This window comes from Bubalus kerabau, chromosome 5 (assembly GCF_029407905.1).
Source record: "Bubalus kerabau isolate K-KA32 ecotype Philippines breed swamp buffalo chromosome 5, PCC_UOA_SB_1v2, whole genome shotgun sequence".
NCBI lineage: Eukaryota > Metazoa > Chordata > Mammalia > Artiodactyla > Bovidae > Bubalus > Bubalus kerabau.
Genome location: NC_073628.1, coordinates 88055358 through 88077614, shown reverse-complemented (window position 1 = coordinate 88077614; position 22257 = coordinate 88055358). Strand labels below are relative to the sequence as shown.

Here is a 22257-nt window from a genome sequence, read left to right as displayed (position 1 = left end):
GTACTTGGAGGCTTCCTTTTTCTCCTTACAACTAGTTTGCCACCTCTCTTACCCAAATGCCAAATCCTATCAGTTTTATCTCCTAGATAGTTCTCAGATTTACCCACCTTATCCTGTTGCTGCAACCCTGATTCAAGATTATCATGATGTCTCACCTGAATTTTCCTAAGTCTCCTAACTGACCTCAGGACAAAATAATTCAACAGATACATAATGCAAGCCACATATCCAATTTTAATATTTCTAAAACCACATTTTAAAAAGTAAACAGGTAAAATTATTTAAAATAATATATTTTAATCAACTAAATAGTATCCAAATACTATCATTTCAATAAGTAATTAGTACAAACATCGAGATATTTTAATTTTTTTTTCCAAAGTATGAATTAAAAATCCAGTATGTGTTTTACACCTACAACACAATTCAGTTCAGATGCTCTATTTTCAACAGTTTAAGTAAAATGTAAATCCCACCAAAACAATCACACAATCCGGTAACAAAGTTAAAGGAAAATACTTTTACTGCTCCCATTTTTAATTAAATAAAATTTAAAATTCAGTTCCACAGCCATAGGAGCCACGTTTCAAGTGCTCAACAAGTACCTCCTGGCTACAGTGTTGGGCAGCGCAGCAACAGGGTTTCAACCTTCGTCTCTTCTGATCCAAACCCAATGTACGCAAAAGTGCAAACTTGTAAGACCTTCTGTCTTAAAGCCCTTTGACGACTTCTCAGTGATCTTCGGATAAATCCAACTCTTACAGAGGCCCTGCAACAGTGGCTTCCTCTTCCTTTTCCAGCCTCATCCATCTGTACTCAATGCTTCTTTCCTTTGGGCTGAAGCCGTTAGTAGTTCTACTGAACACTTTTCCTTCGCATGCCTATCAACTGGCCACCTCCAGCTCAAACTTTAGGTTTCAATTTAGAGGTCATTTTCTCTCCTCAGATCCCTCCCAGCTACCTGACACAAACTCTTGTCGGGGCAGGAACTGTGTCACTCCTGTTCACTGTTATATCCCTAGCATCTATCAAAATGCCTGGCACTTTGTAGGCACTCAGTAAATACGAATCAGTCAACAGAGTAATCTGAGCTACCTTAAAGCATGCCCTCGTGTCAACACATGTGGCAGGAAGATAAGAGTCCTCCTGTGAGTTCATTAACATGGTTTTACTATCACTAGCCAGAAATAGACTGACTGTGAGAAACTATGCCAAAATTAACACTGACTAAGCACCAAGACTCTAAGAGCTGAAATATTCAGTATGAAGTAATGTTTTGTGCCTAACAGATTCTTGTGCATTCACTGGAAGGGTAGTAAGCCTGAAGATCCAAGGAAAACTTGCCCTTCATTTCCTATCAGAGATGCTCCTTAACATAATTCCAGGCTTCTTTGTCTCCCTTTACTCACTAATTCTGGAGTAATTTATCTGGTGGATAAACTGGTGTGCAAAATTTAAGCTCAGTCCTTTTTCTTCCTTTTGAAGCTAGTCTGCTGTCTCTGTTCCTATGTATAAGAAGAGATCAGGGCACTAACTACACAAGGCCTGCAGTCTGCTTCTCTAAATAAATAAAGTTTTACTGAACACAGCCACGCCCAGTAGTTTGGTATTGTGTCTGGCTGCTTTCCTGCACTACAATCAGAGTTGAGTAGCTACAGGTGTGACAGAAACCATGTGACTTGCAAAGGTATTTACTCTCTGAGCCTTTATAAAAAAAAGAAAAAGATTCAAGTTCTATGGTGCTGTCTCATTTATACTGCCTAAAATATGCTTGGAAACTCTGCTTAATTCTGTAATTCAGTCACCAAGCCATTTGGCCCTCACGATAAATCTCCAATTTAATCTTCATCAGTAGTGTATTTTGACCTCCATTTCTACACTTCATTTTATGTCTAATAGTGTATAGAGGGCCAAATAGAAAAGAGTAATTATTTATATTGTGCCCTCTAAAATCAGTGAAACTTCACCGATGTAAATTTCCTAAGCATATTTATTATATTCAAATCTGAAAGTGGAGGGGAAAGACTCAGACAAGCACTTGTTCAAGCTATGAAGTACCTGGAAATCTGCTTCTCGAAGGAAATGACGGTTTTACATCTGGTAAATTTATGTTAGGTCTTTCGTTTTATAGAAATTTATACCTGTATTTTCTGTAAAAAGTTTGTTAGTCTTTGGACATTATTGATTCTTGTTTCCTTGAATGTTTCTGTCTCTGTCTCTCAAAACAAATCAATTTTACACAGAAAGTAGCACTAGATCACCTATTTCCAGTAACATTAGTAAAAAAACTACTCCAATAATTTACTGAGGAGCATTTATCTTTTTTTCTCATACTGATGCTATTTAAAACCTTATGGCTAGTGACAATTCTATTATACTTCCTTGCGAAACTTGACCTGTAAGAATATTAAACTTGACAATATTGCTAAGAGGTTAAACAGAGGGAATTAATATTTTCCTAACTTTGGGCTTCCCTTGTGGCTCAGTGGGTAGAGAATCTGCCTGTAATGCAGGAGACCTGGATTCAATTCCTGTGTTAGGAAGATCCCCTGGAGAAGGGAAAGGCCACCCACTCCAGTATTCTGGTGTGGAGAATTCCATGGACTGTATAGTCCATAGGGTCACAAAGAGTTGGACACACTGAGCAACTTTCACTTCCACTTTCTTGTACGTTTATGGAACATTGTGGTGTTGTTGCTGTTTACTCAGTCATGTCTGACTCTTGTGACCCCGTGGACTGTAGCCTGCCAGGCTCCTCTGTCTGTGTGATTTTCAGGGCAGGAATACTGGACTGGGTTGTCATTTTCTTCTCCAGGGGATCTTCCCAACCCAGCGATCGAACTCACGTCTCCTGTTTGGCAGGTGGATTCTTTACCACTGTGCCACCAACATCAGTTCAATCAGTTCAGTCACTCAGTTGTGTCCGACTCTTGGTGCTGCCATGGACGGCAGCACGCCTGGCTTCCCTGTCCTTCACCAACCTCTGGAGCTTGCTCAAACTCATGTCCATAGAGTTGGTGATGTCATTCAACCATCTCATCCTCTGTTGTTCCCTTCTCCCGCCTTCAACCTTTCCCAGCATCAGGGCCTTTTCCAATGAGTCAGTTCTTCATATCAGTGGCCAAAGTATTGAGAGTTTCAGCCTCAGCATCAGTCCTTCCAATGAATATTCAGGACTGATTTCCCTTAGGATGGACTGGTTGGATTTCCTTGCAGTCCAAGGTACTCTCAACAATCTTCTCCAACACCAATAGTTCAAAAGCATCTATTCTTCAGCACTCAGCTTTCTTTATAGTTCAACTCTCACATCCACATATGACTAGTGGAAAAACCATAGCTTTGACTAGATGGACTTTTGTTGGCAAAGTAATGTCTCTGCTTTTTAATGTGATGTCTTGATCATAGCTTTTATTCCAAGGAACAAGCATCTTTTAATTTCATGGCTGCAGTCACCATCTGCAGTGATCTTGGGGCCCAAAAATATAAAGTCTGTCACTGTTTCCATTGTTTCCTCATCTATTTGCCATGAAGTGATGGGATCGGATGCCATCATCTTAGTTTTCTGAATGTTGAGTTTTAAGCCAACTTTTTCACTTTTCTCTTTCACTTTCATCAAGAGGCTCTTTAGTTCTTCTTCACTTTCTGCCATAAGGATGAACCACCAACATAGTCCAATAATAATCACAAAAAAGATATTTAAGTAGTCCAATATGAGTGCTACATATTTTTATCACATGCTCCTTATTCATTTCAATTTCTTAATCAATTTTGTCCAATTTAAGATCATTTTCCTGGTACTACATATCTCAGATTTCCAAAGTTTTCTACTAAAGTTGTTTAAGTAATTTAATACAAGAATATTAGCAAACACATTATGGTATATAAAATACTTCTTTTACCTATTACTAAGGCTTATTTTGGGTTGTTGGAAATTCTTGTTAAAACAAAAGAGTAGGAAATAAATCAGAGCTCTTCAAGGAAATCACTTTTGTGTAAAAAAGTTTTAAATAACAGAAGAAGCTAAAAAGGACTTATTTTCCTAAATAATGTATTTTTTATCTCAATTAGGATGCTTCTTTGTATTCCCAATGTTCAGCAAAAGACTACAATATTTTTTTCATAATCCTTCAATATACTCTGACATAAACCTTTTGTGAGAGCTGTCATCTTCCTAAATTGGAAAAAAAAACCCCAAAAACTAGACAAAATCACACATAAAGAATGCGATTCCATGTAAATGATAAATATGACTCTGACAATCAGAAACAAACATCTGTCTTTATGTTTTCTTCTCATTTGGTGGGATAGAAAAATAAAAACAAACTTTTTGGTCTTTTTTATTTTTATTTATTTATATTTATTTTATTTTCCCATCAGAAATCTATTCCACTGCATAAACATACTCTCTGTACTATTTAAGGAAGAAAGCATTCTGTTGACAAAAACCATGGACATAAAAACACAATATTTATTCACTGCATCGCTTACTGAATTGAAACTGTATTAGGTTACTTAACACTGACTGCTACAATAAACAAGAGCTGGCTGGCTTATGACAGAGACTCTGGATCAGGCAGCCTTCAAAGTCACCAGAGCGTGAGAGAAAGGATCAAGGGAGGAGGTACACCGCCTCAGCCCAGAAGTGACACAGAGTATTTTTCCACACAGTCCATTGACCAGAAACAAATCATATGTGTCCAATACAACCACACAGAAAGGTAGGAAATGCAGAAGCACATGGAAAAGTTGGTCTCTCCCTCAGACATATAATTCTAAAGTACTGCTCAGAGAAATTCCAGACAGATCTGTGTTAGAATATCAGGTTGTGACTGGTCACTAAAACTAAAATTAGTTAGATAGATCAACTTTAAATTACACTCTCTACAAAGTCTAGTATTTTTCTTCTGGTGTTTGGGAAAAAAAAAGGGGGGGGTCTATACTGCTTGTTTAAACTACTTCATTTTGATAGTTTTTTCCAAAAAATACTATCAATAATTAGTCTTAAGAACACTTAAAAGATAAGCATTTGAAATTAGTTTTATGGTTTGAAATACAGACAATGTTTTATTAAGTTAGAAAAGATTTTCAAAGCACTTCACAATTTATCAACTAGAGATAGAAGAAGGGATTATGCCAAATGTTTTATATAATATCTAATTTATAATGCCTCTTCTTAACATAAGGAAGTGTATTTTATGATACAGTGTCAAAAAATTCTTTTAGTACTCCACATGAATAGCAAACACATAAGAAAAGGGCTTGACTTCAGTAGTCATCAGGGGAAAACAAATTTAAAACACAATGCCATGTCACTATACATCCAGCAGAATGACTAAAATTAAAAAGACAATTTCAAGTGCTGGTGAAGATATAGGACAAATGAACTCATAAACTGCCAGTGCAAATGTAAAAAACAAACAAAAAAACTTCAGGAAAGTAACTAACAAAATCTACGGTGCAGAAGCCATCCTCTTAGCTTACTGGAGGGAAGGAGGTGAAAACATAGAAGGAACTGGTGATGATCCATGGTTTTACACAGATGATAGGTACATGATATGCTCACTTTGTGAAAATTCATAGGAGGTGCTCTTTTACTTTTCTGTATGTATCTCATACCCTAATAAAAAATTTACCTTTAAATTAGTAAAGAATTTAGTAAAGAATTTAGAAAATTATTACTGGTAAAGAAACAGAATCTCTTAACTTACTATATTTTACACCATTATGTATTAGTTCCAATATTCCTTACTATGTTTAATGGTAATTTTTGAAATGGCTATTCTTGTTACCATGTGGGCGTCTCATTTGTGATAACTATATATATTAGTCCTTATGAATTAAAATATATGTTTGTTATTTTCTCAAAAAAACGTTTCCTTTGCAAGTAATGGGAGAGGTTTTTCAATTTCTTGTGATAATCCTATTAAAGATTTCAGTTCTAAAACAGAAGTTTGGCACATGAAAAGATGCTCAACATCACTCATTATCAGAGAAATGCAAGTCAAAACCACAATGAGGTACCATTTCACGCCAGTCAGAATGGCTGCGATCCAAAAGTCTACAAGCAATAAATGCTGCAGAGGGTGTGGAGAAAAGGGAACCCTCTTATACTGTTGGTGGGAATGCAAACTAGTACGGCCACTACGGAGAACAGTGTGGAGAGTCCTTAAAAAACTGGAAACAGAACTGCCATATGAGAGTTGGACTATGAAGAAAGCTGAGCGCCAAAGAACTGATGCTTTTGAACTGTGGTGTTGGAGAAGACTCTTGAGAGTCCCTTGGACTGCAAGGAGATCCAACCAGTCCATTCTGAAGGAGATCAGCCCTGGGTATTCTTTGGAAGGAATGATGCTAAAGCTGAAACTCCAGTACTTTGGCCACCTCACGTGAAGAGTTGACTCATTGGAAAAGACTGATGCTGGGAGGGATTGGGGGCAGGAGGAGAAGGGGACGACAGAGGATGAGATGGCTGGATGGCATCACTGACTCAATGGATGTGAGTCTCAGTAAACTCCGGGAGTTGGTGATGGACAGGGAGGCCTGGCGTGCTGCGATTCATGGGGTGGCAAAGAGTCGGACACAACTGAGCAACTGAACTGAACTGAACTGAACTGATGACCCAGCAATCCCACTGCTGGGCATACACACTGAGGAAACCAGAACTGAAAGAGACATGTGTACCCCAATGTTCATCGCAGCACTGTTTATAATAGCCAGGACATGGAAGCAATCTAGATGTCCATCAGCAGACGAATCGATAAGAAAGCTGTGGTACATATACACAATGGAGTATTACTCAGCCATTAAAAAGAATACATTTGAATCAGTTCTAATGAGGTGGATGAAACTGGAGCCTATTATACAGAACGAAGTAAGCCAGAAAGAAAAACACCAATACAGTATACTAACACATATATATGGAATTTAGAAAGACAGTGATGATAACCCTGTGAGACAGCAAAAGAGACACAGATGTATAGAACAGTCTTTTGGACTCTGTGGGAGAGGGAGAGGGTGGGATGATTTGGGAGAATGGCATTGAAACATGTAAATTATCACATGTGAAATGAATCACCTGTCCAGGTTCAATGCATGATATAGGATGCTCAGGGCTGGTGCACTGGGATGACCCAGAGGGATGAGATGAGGAGGGAGTTGGGAGGGGGGTTCAGGATGGGGAACACATGTACACCCGTGGCAGATTCATGTCAATGTATGGCAAAACCAATACAATATTGTAAAGTAAAAATAAATAAATAAATAAAAATTTTTTTAAATTTAATTTGATTCAGAAAAAAAGTAAATAAAACAGAACTTTGGGGCATATCTATACAATAAAATAAGACACCAAAAACATTGGTTTTAAAATATCACACTATGGTAACACATGTAGGAATTTTTGAGATGACCTAGGTCAACTCCTCTTATTTAAAAAAAAAAAAAAAAAAAAAAAAAACAGGCAATTTGCTCAAGGTTGAAAAATAGGTGGCAACAGATGCTAGTATTCAGCTCTCCAGAATGAGAGATTGTTCATTTTACTGCTGTACAATTTTCCTGCCCATCTGATCACTGGTACTAGGAATGGAGATTTTACTATTTAACACTTCCAGGGATTTCCTAAATGATGCCTTTCAAGTTGGATTTAGTGAGTTCAAGGCATATAATTATTATATAAAATGAGCATCAACAGTACTTACAGTATTTATCATGAAAACAACTTTCAAAAATCAATGCATTAAACTTACTGTGTGATCATTTCACAATATATACAAATATTAAATCATTATGTTGTACACCTGACATTAATACAATGCTATGTCAATTATATCTCAATTTAAAAATGCATTATGTAGGCCTGCAAAAAATTAATTTAGCAAAATCTGCACTGACTCTGGAACATAACTTTAATACATGTTATCAACAAACTGCAAAAGCACAAATTCCCAATGTGGAGCCAAACTGAAAAGATCTTTCACTGAACAATTTTTCATTTTGCTTTACTTCTATTTTCCTAGTTCAACATTTATTTTATTAAATTCAAACACAGGTAGTACTTTATATTCAAACATATTTCTCTCTGTATCTTTTTTCCCATATTTTAACATTCATCAGTTGAATGTTAAACTACCACTACTGGCCTATGAGTTCCATGTCTTTTTAGAGCTTCCCAATTACAGCTGGACAGAGAAGCCTGGCAGGCTACAGTCTGTGGGGTCGCAAAGAGTCGGACATGACTGAGAGACTAACTCACACAATTATATGTATGTATTTTCAAATTATACGTTATGTATTTTCAAAATATTTTCATAATGTGAATCATATCCTATTTAATCATGCAAAGAGTTGACTCACTGGAAAAGACTCTGATGCTGGGAGGGATTGGGGGCAGGAGGAAAAGGGGATGACAGAGGATGACATGGCGAGATGGCATCATCGACTCAATGGACGTGAGTTTGAGTGAACTCGGGGAGATGGTGATGGACGGGGAGGCCTGGCGTGCTGCGATTCATGTTGTCACAAAGAGTCAGACATGACTGAGTGACTGAACTGAACTGATCTTTATATTTCAATGAGATAAACATGATTTATCTTGAATGATATATATATATATTTTTTTTTTCGTCTAAAAATTACCAATACAAGCCTATAGATGATAAAGCTAGTTAAAGCAAAGCAAAAAAAAAAAAATTTTTAGAGACAATTTCTTGTCAACCAGTTTATCAGGGAGTTAAGTCATTAACTGCCACTTGCTTGGGTTACCTGTACTTACTTTTTTAAATAGAGAACATAATAAGAGTTGAAGAAATTTCAAGGTTTGATAACTAGGCCATAGTTAGACCTGCAGATTCAATCTCTGATTCTGAACACTTTACTGAGAAGCAAAGGAATCCCATAAGTAACCTCTGGATACTTACTGCCTGTTGATATAGACATTTTTTAATTTAATAAATGAGTTAAAGCAAGTAAGGCATCACAGAAGACATACAGAGTAAGACAGAGAGAGAGAGAGAGAGTCACAGTATCTTTCCCTTGATAATCTCCGTTAAACTTTATGATATGTTTAGAACGAAAAAGAATTAGGAAGAACAGAGGATGAAAAAGGCATCAGAAATTTTCAGCCCTGTATTTTACCACTGGAGAATTCTTACTGTCTAGAAGACCATGAGCACAGGGGTGGGATGAGGCGGGGGTACCAGTGCAGGAAAGGCACAACTGCAAGCTGCCATGCTGAGCTTAAAAACAATCATCAAAAGGGGCTTTGGGAGCTCACCAGCTGCAAAGTTTTTGTATTAGGCTGTGATTCCACTGGGAGGATGGGAGCCCCTAAATAATGATGTCAAAAAGAGTTTTTACATGTCCAAGAAGCTATTTCAAGCAAACAAAAATCTACATTTGTTCCTAATGGAGGTTAAGGCCTTTAGGGATTAGAGCTAGAGAGTGTAGATGGCCATTATCTAAATAAACTTATTATTCCCAGTACAAGAGAGTAGTATATTCCTAAAAAGTAATATATAATATTTTCACTGTAAAGCTTCAAAGAAATGTCAGGAAAAAAGTTTCATCTTGAAAATTATTATGAAAGTGAATTTAAGAATTAAAAAGTGACTACTGGAAAATTCCCAGAAGAATTTCATTAATGGAACACTGCTGCACCATAGTTGAATGCTTTGTTTATTACAGAGGTTATAACCATGATTAGTTCCATACAATTTTGATCAAGTGACATTATGATGCAACTGCTGGGAAGTTTCACAGGCCTCCTTTCCTGTTCACCGCCCACTCAGTGCACCTCAGAAAGTGCAATGTTCATGTTTACCTGGCTGAAAAGCAAAATAATTCTTTTCAAGAAATTTATTTAAACATTAAAGGAAGATATCTTCAATTAATAGACCAAAATATTACCTAACATCATCTGGTCTTAAGAACCCATGAAAAAATAAGTATTTTTCCAATCAAGGAAAAGTCTTTTGTAAAATTTTCAAAGCAAACTGCATTTGCATCTTCAGCCTATTTCCAGTTATTCCAAATAATGTGTTTGTTTCCTTCTTTGCAGCTTACCAACTCTATGCCAGAGATTCTGTTCCTGGCGTCTTGATGCAAAGGGCTCTCCTGATTACTACTTGTTTATAGATTATGATGATGCTAGCAAACACGTGCCTTTCCAAAGGAAAGTATTAATATTACAATGGTAAGTACCACAGAAAATCACCTTAAAATATAAACTGACTTTGTCCATAAACACAATGAAATTCAAGAGATAAATTTAAAATAGTGTACTTAAGGCACAGTATAGATTTTTGTAAACATGGCTGAAAATCATTTAAGATCATAAGGGATCACAAGCTAACTTTAGGGTCAGCAATAAAAAGAGTTATATAAAAAGCATTGGGTTATATTGTTAGGCATATCACATGCAGAAAGTATGACTCTACACTTTTTCTACTATAATGGTTTTCAAATTGTTTATATTGAGCAATCTCTCCTCAGGCTCTTCAGTCTAATGAAGACAAATTAACATAAATGAAAACATAAGATTATAAACAGATCCTGAAACATATATAGTGTGCCTGGGTATTGTTTACATGTTTCTGAGAAAGTCAACATGGTTTGTCAGTATGTCTGTTTTTCTGCATGACTGTTAAATAATTATATTGCAAAGTCACTCAAAATTGTTCAGAGGTTTTGAAAGAACCAAGTTGAAAAGCCTTGTGGGAAGGCAGAAGTCTGATAAGCTTCCTAAACATGACTCTTTTCTTTGAATAAGAAGATAAAGAAGCAGAACTACTTGGTGATTCTATCTGGGATAGGGAACAAGAATGAGATTTTTTTAAAAAGCTGAATAGATACTAACCATTCCTTAGAGTTGAGAACAGAAAGGCCACACAAGCAAAACTTCAAGTCACAGTATGGTATAGACATGCACAATCTTGAGCACTTAGTAACAAGCAGCTTCGTTAGTCCTCTTGAAAACTCATTAGTCCCTATAAAACCACAACCAATCTGGCAAACAACTAAAATAGTATTAAGAAAAGAAAATACCTGCAAAAATCCGATACAGGATTCCAGAAAAATTTAAAGCTCACTAGAGAAATACTTCCTGGGGGCTCAGACAGTAAAGAACCTGCCTGCAATGCCGGAAATCCTGGTTCAATTCCTGGGTCGGGAAAATCCCCTGGAGAAGGGATAAGCTACCCACTCCAGTGTTTTTGGGCTTCCCTGGTGGCTAAGACGGTAAAGAATCAGCCTGCAATGAGGGAGACCTGGGTTTGATCCCTGGGTTGGGGAGATCCCCTGGCAGAGGGTATACCAACCCACTCCAGTATTCTTGCCTGGAGAATCCCCACGGACAGAGGAGCCTGCTCAGCAACAGTCCACGGGGTTGCAAAGGGTCAGCCACAACTGAGCAGCACACAAGGAGAAATACTATTGAAGTGTGATTAACATAGTAAAAATGAATCAATAATGCAAGGACAGTATTAATCACATGGAATTTTTCAGGGTTTGCATTTGTCCTAAAAGAGGTTTTCTCTGGATGTAGCTGTATGGATAAGATACCTGGATTAGAACTAATTAATCTGTGTAAACTCTGTAAAGATCGCCTATTTATGCACATCTGACTTTCAAAGCTCTGTATCTTGAGGAGAGTAGTTTAAATTTGCCATGTGAGACACAGTGACATCTAGTGGCAACTCTGTTGAACAGTACCCATTTGGTACTTCATTTTCTAAGAATCTGCAAAGAATAGTGCCTGGCAAAATGGGGGCGGGGGGAGGGGGGCATTCAAATACTGCAGAAGGAATAAACTACTCTGTCGTTAGTATTTTAAGCTAATATTCCAATTTTCCTACTCCCACTGAACTTCCTCCTTCCTTTTACTTACCATTTCCAGTCCTTCATTCTCCAGTTTTCTGTCTGCAAGTTTCCCTTCTACCCTTACTCATGTGTCTCCTTCTCTATAGAATCCTTGGTCAGTCTCTATTTTTCTCATCTAGTTTTTCTTTCACTGCACACATTTTATCACCCTCAGTGTGCTATTCAATCTATTTTCCATGTAACTGTTCTGAGCAATAATATATTAAATCATGAAACTAAGCCAAAAAAAACCTACACTGTAATTCATGTAACCCTGGGAAATTAACTCATCTCTTTCTGACTTGACCATCTATCAAGTCAGATAGATAATGATTATTTACAAAAAAGCAGACATCTTCTTTACCCTATTCAAAACTGTCTCCTCTAAATGCCATCTCTCTCATTCTGTAATGACCTTACTTCCTAGAAAATATGCAAACTACTGAATGCAAATAATCTCAGGGCTTCCCTGGTGGCTCAGTTGGTAAAGAATCGGCCTGCAATGCGGAAGACCTGGGTTTGATCCCTGGTTTGGGAAGATCCCTTGGAGGAGGGCATGGCAACCCAATCGAGTAGGCTTGCTGGAGAATGCCCATGGACAGAGGAGCCCGGTGGGCTACAGTCCATAGGGTCTCAACTCTCCATTTGAAAGAGTCTCTTTATTTGGAATGCTCTATTTCAAAGGAGGATGTATATATTCTCCTTTTCAAGGGCTATCCTCTGTTCCTCTGTTACCTATAAAAATCTTGTTATGTCAATGATTATATCTCCCCTGAATCTTCAGAATTTCCCTCTGTATTCTGACCCCCTAACCTATGAACATGCTCACCCCATTCAAGCATCATCTTTCTTTGACCTGCTACAATGTTTTCTTTACTTATATCAGAAAATAACTCAAAAGTAATAATGTATAATGACTTTCTCCATTTCTTCAATATCCACCTTCAACTCGCTGCAATTTATCATCACTATTCTACTGAAACTGGTCTCTACAAGGTCATTAATGAAACCGTCGTTAATGACCTCTTTTCAGGCCTCATTCTTAAATCCACACATGTGGATAACTGCTATCACTTAGCTTCTATGGCACAGCAATCTTTTTATCTTTTCCAATCTCCTTCATAACTCTCCCTGCCTACACTTCTCAGATTGTCTAAATGCAATATGGACTCGCATATACTTCAATAGAAAGAGGCAAAGTATTATTTCTATGAACAAAGTGGTTCAGTTACTAAATGGGAATTAATCTGCCTATGAACTCAGCCCAAATTTATATTCTGCTGATCTGCCCTGCTTCTTCAAAATACTACTTTAAACTTCTTTCATTTAAATTTATCCCAATAATTTCCAATCATAATTTCATTATCTCTAGTGATCTAAAGTTTACACGGTATTGATACTAACATATATTTTATGTCATCTTTGGATGTGTCCTAAGTCTTCTTGATTTCACACCACAAGTTACTTGCAACTACCACATGCAGCCCTGTCCTATCAGTCCCCTTCCTTCCAACCCTCCCTTTCTCGCCCTCTCTCCTGATCACACAGATACACACAGTATTTTACGAGAGTAGCGAGCTTAGTGCCCTCATCCTCCAACTGGGTTTATTTCTAAACATATTGTACTCTTCACGCACATGCTAGGTTCTTAATAAATATTATTAATTAAGGCTAGACAGTCTTAACAGTCAATTTACTACTAGGAAATAATAAAATCATATTTTTAGATAATTTTTTTAAAAAGAAAACTTCCTTTTGTCTTAGTTGCTGGTTATAAATTAGGTACTCACAATATTATGTTATAAACACACATAGGAAATGAGTTAATGTTTTGGGGGAAAAATTATTAATTCAGAATTCTCTGACCCAATTTACTTGTGAAAATTACATGTCACAACTCTAAATTATATCAAGCCAGACATATTTTTTAAAATGCTTCTCAAAGATAGCCTACTAAAGGGAAAAAAGAAATTCCATAAAATTATTACTACAGAATCACAAAGAACAATACATTTTAAGTATCTATGCAACTTCTATAATGTGAAGATACTTGCCACAAGACAAGTACAAAGACCACTCATGTTACAGAATTTTTAAAGTGTATCTAAGGCAGTGATAAGTTTGACTTTTCTACCAAATGGTTGGATTTAAGTATAAAGAAAGCTTAAATGAGTAATAGTCTAGGAAACAGATTTATACCTAAATTTTACATATATAATACACTCTTAATTTCCTTTTTTTGGAGAGGACAGTGCTGTATTCATCTTTTAAAATGATACAGTCCTTGTTTTTGTTTTGCTGTTTTCCGCCTTAGCCTAATGAAGACAAAGACAGGATATTCTGCTATGCGCTTCACTGTCAAAGGGTGAGTGGTGCGCTGATCTGAGAGGTATATCAGGGCTCCAACTCAGAAATGCAAAATGAAAGAGAAAGAGAAAGCAGGAACATTCACTGCAGAATGAACTTTTGTCTACAGGAACAGGCTTGAGATACACATGGAACAACTGAAACAGGATCCAGCCCACAGGGAATGGGGCTGTGAAGAAAAGGATATGGGAGACACAAAAAAGCAGGACTGAGATGGGTAGTAAGGGCTAGGTGTCAAGGAGGTTGCCTGGCCTCTAGAAACTTCAGCCCAGGGGCCTTCAACTGCCAAGCCAATCTGCCATCCACAATGATATTCTACCCAACCAAAACTCCACTGACTCCAGGAAAAAGGCAAAGAACTTATAATAGCCTGGTTCGCTAATCACAATGAGCTGCTGAGCAAGGGCTAATGCTGTGTATTGGAGTCTTGTAACTGCTTGCTGGGTGACCCCTGTTTTATCTAATAACTATGAGCTTCTTTACTTTTGGCACAAAACCAGAAGTCAGCAGATGAGTGAACATTTTCAACTAAGAAAAAAATCTACTCAGTATCGGAAGGTACAAAAAAGTGATATTTATCCAAAATGAAGCACATAAGCACCTAAAAGGTGTATCTAGTAAAGTGATATGGCATGGCATTTTAAACAGTCTTTCTAATGTTGAATTAATTATAGTGACCATGAGCAGTGCTTTACGAATAACTTTGATTCTGAAATGAATGTTCTTTGCAATTGATAATACTAATTCAGCCTTTTCTTGTAGTTGACGCTATAAATATTACAGAAATTATGTACTGCCCATGTTCATTACATGAATTTCACATAATAATAGGTTTGTTAAATTAATTTTTCCCTAAAATAGATAAAATAATTAATCCTTATTAAGGATTAATTATTTGCCAAATGTAATTTTCTAAAAAACCTCATTCCAGTTATACACAGTATTAGATTTGGTGTTTTCAACTTTTATTTTTTCAAACTCAATAGATTTTAAACTTCAAAATAATAAAAACACTTTGCAGGTTTCTAAGTGGTCTTTTGCACTTTAACTTCAGGGGTAGCTTTTGGGTACCCTGACTGCTTTGTTCCAGAGAATAACGCCATTATTAAATTTAAGGATGTCATCACAAAGGTATATTTAACTTTGTTAAATAATCCTAATCAGACCCAGGGATCAAAACTGAGTCTTCCGCATTGCAGGCAGTTTTCTTTACCACCTGAGTCACCAGGGAAGTCCCAACAGTTTTGTTCTTGTGTTTCAGCCCCTCTTGAGATACTGTGCTGTGCTGTGCTTAGTAGCTCAGCCTTGTCCGACTCTTTGCGACCCCATGGACTGTAGCCCACCAGGCTTCTCTGTCCATGGGGGTTCTCCAAGCAAAAATACTGGAGTGGGTAGCCTATTCTTCTCCAGGGGATCTTCCCAACCCATGAGTAGAACTGGAGTCTCCCGCATTGCAGATTCTTTACCAGCTATATTACCAGGGAAACCCTGTACCAACTAATGCAACCTTAAATAAAGATCCTTGGAACAAACAATGGGGAAAAGGAAGTTAAAGTTCCTATCCCTCTTCCCAGGCACAAAATGGCAGAAAGCAAATATCTGAAATGGGTAAGTGTACCTTTGGCATATTTTCCTGCACCCTTTTTCCAATACATATTTTTCTCCTACATCCAGATACTTGCTTCCCTGGTGGCTCAGAGGTTAAAGCGTCTGCCTGCAAGGCAGGAGACCCGGGTTCAATCCCTGGGTTGGGAAGATCCCCTGGAGAAGGAAATGGCAACCCATTCCAGTATTCTTGCCTGGAGAATCCCATGGACAGAGGAGCCTGGTAGGTTACAGTCCACGGGGTCGCAAAGAGTCAGACACAACTGAGCGACTTCACTTACTCACTCCATCATGTTGTACTTGATCTGCTGTACATGATGTACTTGATCTGCTGTAACTTCCCCAAATGCTCCATATTTTAAAGTTTATGATGTTCCCTTTATCAGCACCTGATGTCAGCAAGGCAAGAAGAATGCAAACAGTCAAAGGAATAAGTGAAAAGCTATGCCTACATCTTTTAAAATTTCATTGAGTTGTCCAGAAAGTTTGGTTTTTTTCCCACAAAATGGTTCTAGTAGCATTAGTTCAGTTGAGTTCAGTCACTCAGTCGTGTCCGACTCTTTGCGACCCCATGAATTGCAGCACACCAAGCCTCCCTGTCCATCACCAACTTCCAGAGTTTACCCAAACTCATGTCCATTGAGTCAGTGATGCCATCCAGCCATCTCATCCTCTGTCGTCCCCTTCTCCTCCTGCCCCCAATCCCTCCCAGCATCAGAGTCTTTTCCAACGAGTCAACTCTTCACATGAGGTGGCCAAAGTACTGGAGTTTCAGCTTCAGCATCATTCCTTCCAAAGAAATCCCAGGGCTGATCTCCTTCAGAATGGACTGGTTGGATCTCTTTGCAGTCCAAGGGACTCTCAAGAGTCTTCTCCAACAACACAGTTCAAAAGCATCAATTCTTCGGTGCTCAGCTTTCTTCACAGTCCAACTCTCACATCCACAAATGACCACTGGAAAAACCATAGCCTTGACTAGACGGACCTTTGTTGGCAAAGTAATGTCTCTGCTTTTGAATATGCTATCTAGGTTGGTCATAACTTTCCTTCCAAGGAGTAAGCGTCTTTTAATTTCACGGCCAAGGAGTAAGTGTCTTTTAATTTCATGGCTGTAGTCACCATCTGCAGTGATTTTGGAGCTCCCAAAAAATGAAGTCTGACACTGTTTCCACTGTTTCCCCATCTGTTTCCCATGAAGTGCTGGGACCAGATGCCATGATCTTAGTTTTCTGAATGTTGAGCTTTAACCCAACTTTTTCACTCTCCACTTTCACTTTCATCAAGAGGCTTTTGAGTTCCTCTTCACTTTCTCCATAAGGGTGGTATCATCTGCATATCTGAGGTTATTGATATTTCTCCGGCTATCTTGCTTCCAGCTTGTGCTTCTTCCAGTCCAGCATTTCTCATGATGTACTCTGCATAGAAGTTAAATAAGCACGGTGACAAAATACAGCCTTGACATATTCCTTTTCCTATTTGGAACCAGTCTGTTGTTCCATGTCCAGTTCTAACTGTTGCTTCCTGACCTGCATATAGGTTTCTCAAGAGGCAGGTCAGGTGGTCTGGTATTCCCATCTCTTTCAGAATTTTCCACCGTTTATTGTGATCCACACAGTCAAAGTTCAGGTGTCTTTAATTTCATTCAACACAATTTTGTTAGACTGTATTGTGATAGCTGTCATCTCACTGTACATCTGTTTAAAAAACATCAAAATTAGTGAATTTTTGTGTAGCCATTTTAATATTAAAGACAGAAGAAAAAAGCAACATTTTGGTATATTATGCTTTATTATTTCAAGAAAGGTAAAAATGCAACTGAAAAGCAAAAAAAAAAAAAAGATTTGTGCAGTGTACAGAGAAGGTGCTGTCACTGATCAAAAGTGTCAAAACTGGTTTATAAAGTTTGTGCGGGAGATTCCTAGTTGGACAATGCTCCATAGTCAGGCTGCAGACCAGTTGAAGTTGATAGTGATCAAATTGATACATTAATTGAAAACGATCCACATTAAACCACACAGGAGATAATCAATATACCCAAAAATATCCAAATCAAGCATTGAAAATCATCTTCCTCAAGCTTTGTTGAGTTAATTGCTTGGATGTTTGGGTTCCACATAAGTTAAAAAAAAAAAACAAAACACTTTATTGACTGTATTTCTGCATGAGATTCTCTATTTACAGCAACAAAAATATTCCATTTTTAAAACAAATTGTGACATTGCAATGAAAAGTGGATACTGTATAGTAACACAAAATGGAAGAGATCATGGACAAGGGAAATGAACCACTATGAATCACACCAAAGGTCAGTCTTCAACCAAAGATGATGATGTTGTGTTTATGGTAGGATTGGAAGGGAGTCCTTTATTATGAGCTCCTTCTGGAAAACCAAACGATCAATTCCAACAAGCACTGCTCCCAGTTAGACCAGTTGAAAGCAGCACGTGACGAAAAGTGTCCAGAATTAGTCAACAGAAAATGCATAATCTTCCAACAGGATAATGCAAGATCACATGTTTCTTTGGTGACCAAGCAAAAACTCTTCCAGCTTGGCTGGGAAGTTCTGATTCATCTGCCATATTCATCAGACATTGAACCTTCATATTTGCACTTATCTTGGTCTTTACAAAATTCCCTTAATTGAAAAACTTTCAACTCCTTCGAAGACTGTAAAAGGCACCTGGAACAATTCTTTGCTCAAAAAGATAAACTGTTTTGGGAGGATGGAATTATGAAGTTGCCTGAAAAATACCAGAAGGCAGTGAAACAAAATGGTCAATACATTATTCAATGGTGGTCCTGGTGAAAATGGAAAAAATGTATCTTTTTACTTAAAAACCAAAGAAACTTTTTGGCCAACACAATAAATATCTTGGCTACTAGCTTAAAGTTATAGTAATAACTTATAGGGCCTTAAGTAGTATATGAAATTAAAATATATGCAATGTTTAATTTAAAAAAACAGGGAATATGAAGATAAGCTGATATAAGAATAATCCTTGGAGATCCATTTTTTATAAGAGACTTACATATTGGCTTAAGAAAAATTTTTTCTTTCAGTATATATACTTGGTAGTTCACATAATATTGTTCTCTTAAAACCCAATTTTGGTACTATGAAGGCTGGTATACAAAGGAACGGTTTCTACCAGAACAGATAACAATTTCATCATGTTACATTCCTCATCAAGACGCCCCAGCAGGTCTCTTTTTGCTACATCAAATTCAAACTCTTCAACAGATTAGAAAATTATGCAGCAGAGTGTAAAAACTGAACAGGAACAGTTGAGTCATATTAGAGAGGACATCAAGAACTAAGTTTTAGACCTAGAATCCCATCTTTCTTCATGAAGCCTTCTATAAAGTCAAAATGGAGAAATAACAATGAACCACTTCTTATACTAATATAAAACAAGGTGGTGTTAGTCGCTCAGTCGTGTCTGACTCTCTGCGACCCTGTGGACTATAGCCCGCCAGGTTCCTCTGTCCATGGAATTTTCCAGGCAAGAATACTGGAGTGAGTAGCCATTCCCTTCTCCAGATGTTCCCAACCCAGGGACTGAACCCAGGTCTCCTGCATTGCAAGCAGATTCTTAACCATCTGAGCCACCAGGAAAGTCCAATGTCTGAAAAAGTTTAGTGCTTATTTCCTATTTCCTTGAATTATTCTCTACATGTTTCATATATCAGTCTTTTTCCTGAGTAGATTATAGAAGCTTGGAAGTAGATTATGAAGTCCTTATGTGGGATTTGCCTCATTTCTACTTATTGTTTCATCCTGGTTACTAACAGTAGACTCTGACACTCCTAAAATCTTCCTATTTTGTATAACACATTATAGAGTCATCCTACACCTAAAGACCATGTCTAAAAGTTATTTACTTACATCAAGTACCTAATATATAATGTATAAAAACTTTCACTGGTTTTCAATATGGAGTTTTCATTTTTCTTGGCTCTTTGTATTTATCTTTGTATTTAAATAATTAGCATTTATTAGAATGGATAACTGTATATATAATTGAATATATTTATGTTTATAATAAATAAATATATTTACATGACTAGCTGTTTAATACCTGTTTCTCTACTTGATTTTAAGTTCCATGATCAGCAGCACTCAACCAGGAGTGGTGATTTTGCTCCCCATCCCTGGTGGACATTTGGCAAGAGCTAGAGAACTTCCCTGGTGGCTCAGCCCATAAAGGATCTGCCTGCAGTGCAGGAGATCCGGGTTTGATCCCTGGGTCAGGAAGATCCCCTGGAAAAGGGAATGGCAACCCACTCCAATATTCTTGCCTGGGAAATTCCAGACAGAGGCGCTATAGTCCATGGGGTCACAAAGAGTCAGACATGACTGAAATGACAGTACACCACGCACACACACACAAATACACATATAAATGTATGCATGCACATACATATACATATATATGTACACACACAGACACAGATACTTCCTAACTATGTACTGAAAGGGCTTGAGAACAGTGGCAGCCAATACAATGAGCGAAAACAACTAGTACCAACAATTTCAGGTAAAAATACACACCAATGTGATTCCACGGAGCATACTGATTCCAGAGCTACGGTGGGGATACAGCAAGATGATCCTAGAGTATCTTGTGCAGACAGTAAGCATGTGCTTGAAGAACAATGGAAACAATGTGAGGATTAGATGGTAGTGACTGATGTATCAATATTAATTTCTTAATAGTTAAAACTCTTTTATGCATGAGAATGTCCTTGATTGTAAGAAAAATTCATCAAAGTATGCAGAGATAATGAGGTATCCTATACTCAGATGGATCAGAAAAGAAATATTCTTCTGAATTATTTTAATTCTAATTCTCTGAAATATTCTTACAACTTTTCTGTTAGTTTAAAATTACTTCAAAATATAAATTAAAAAATAAATTAAATGTGAAGGTTTTTATATTTGTATTCCCTATTTGAATTTTGATATGGATTTACTGAACAACTAAAGCTCTTAATAGGTTCTAGTGATAAATTTTATTCATTTGTTAAAACTCAATAAATACTGAGTGCTCCATTCTATGACAGGCACTGGGACTATAATAGGAAAAAAAATGAACAAAAATCACTGCTCATGAGCTCTATATTTTAATGGAGGAGAAAACAGTACATAAAATATTAGATACTGATTAAGTGCTAAGGAGAAAAACACAGAACAGTCAAGGAAGGAATATAAAGAGTTTGGAGAGGATAGGGGAGCTAAAGTTTTAGATAAGGTAAATCAGGATGGCTGCCACTGCGAAGGTGATTTTTAAGGAAAATTGAAAAGATATGAGGAAGCTAGATGCAGATATATGGGGAAACAGTTTTCTTGACATAGAGAACAATGAGCCTCTGAGATGGGAACACACTTAAATTAAGGTACTCCTTGGAATGCTAAGGCCTCTGAAGCAACTGACAGATACAAAATCAATTTATAATCTTCCATCTTACTGTAAATTCATGTTTGAGGCACTGTTCTGACTGAAATGTTACATTTCTAAACACAATATGGGCTACCCTGATAGCTCAGTTGGTAAGAATCTGCCTGCAATGCAGGAGACCCTGGTTCGATTCCTGAGTCCAGAAGATACGCTGGAGAAGGCATAGGCTATCCACTCTAGTATTCTTGGGCTTCCCTTGTGGCTCAGCTGGTAAAGAATCTGCCTGCAATGCGGGAGACCTGGATTCGATCCCTGGGTTGGGAAGATCCCCTGGAGAATGGAAAGGCTACCCACTCCAGTATTCTGGCCTGGAGAATGCCATGGACTGTATAGTCCATGGGGTCGCAGAGTTGGACATGACTCAGTTGACTTTCACTGCACTTCACTTCAAACACAATATATTTTTAAATGAGGCAAAGAATGTTAAGAGATGAGGGAAAAATGAAGTAAATATAAGCCAATAACCATAAGTCTCTACATAAAGATGCTAAATTTTACATTTTAAGAGAATCCGTTGCTATGAGCAAGGTAGCTAGACTTCTAAGATATTAAGGAACATACCTCTATGGATTAAATATTATTTCTTTAGACAATAAACAGTGTGGTTAGAATGCATCTCCTACATTAATGAAGGCACCTAATGTTTATATCATGATACTTCTAAACAATTTACCCTAATATCCCAAACTGCACTGTAGGTACATGATGTGGTTTTACACTTACGGCGGCCCATCCTGTTAGTTGAGAAAACACCTGATTAATAGAGGCAATGGCTTCTAACCTAGGAATATGCATCCTCAGATATGAAGGCCCATGGTTAGACTCGATTTTTCTCTATTGTCTAACATATCACATGCTTTATGTATTTATCTTTCTTATTGGTTATTTCCCTCACTTGTATATGAGCTCCACAAACATATAGGTACTCAATAAATATTTGACTGAATAAAAAAAAAATGAATAGTTGGAGAAC

At 37.4% G+C, this 22257-nt stretch overlaps 1 protein-coding gene and 1 long non-coding RNA gene across 5 annotated transcripts in view; both read right to left on the bottom strand.

Annotated features, from left to right (window-relative positions):
• Window positions 1–22257, bottom strand: part of AKT3 (AKT serine/threonine kinase 3) — a 284036-nt gene that overhangs the window by 185207 nt on the left and 76572 nt on the right. The window lies entirely within an intron of this gene.
• The window catches only part of LOC129652975 (uncharacterized), a 31652-nt gene continuing 24563 nt past the window's right edge, over window positions 15169–22257 (bottom strand). The window contains exon 2 of the long non-coding RNA XR_008714879.1: window positions 15169–18566. This is a non-coding gene — a long non-coding RNA (uncharacterized LOC129652975). The remainder of the gene's footprint in view (window positions 18567–22257) is intronic.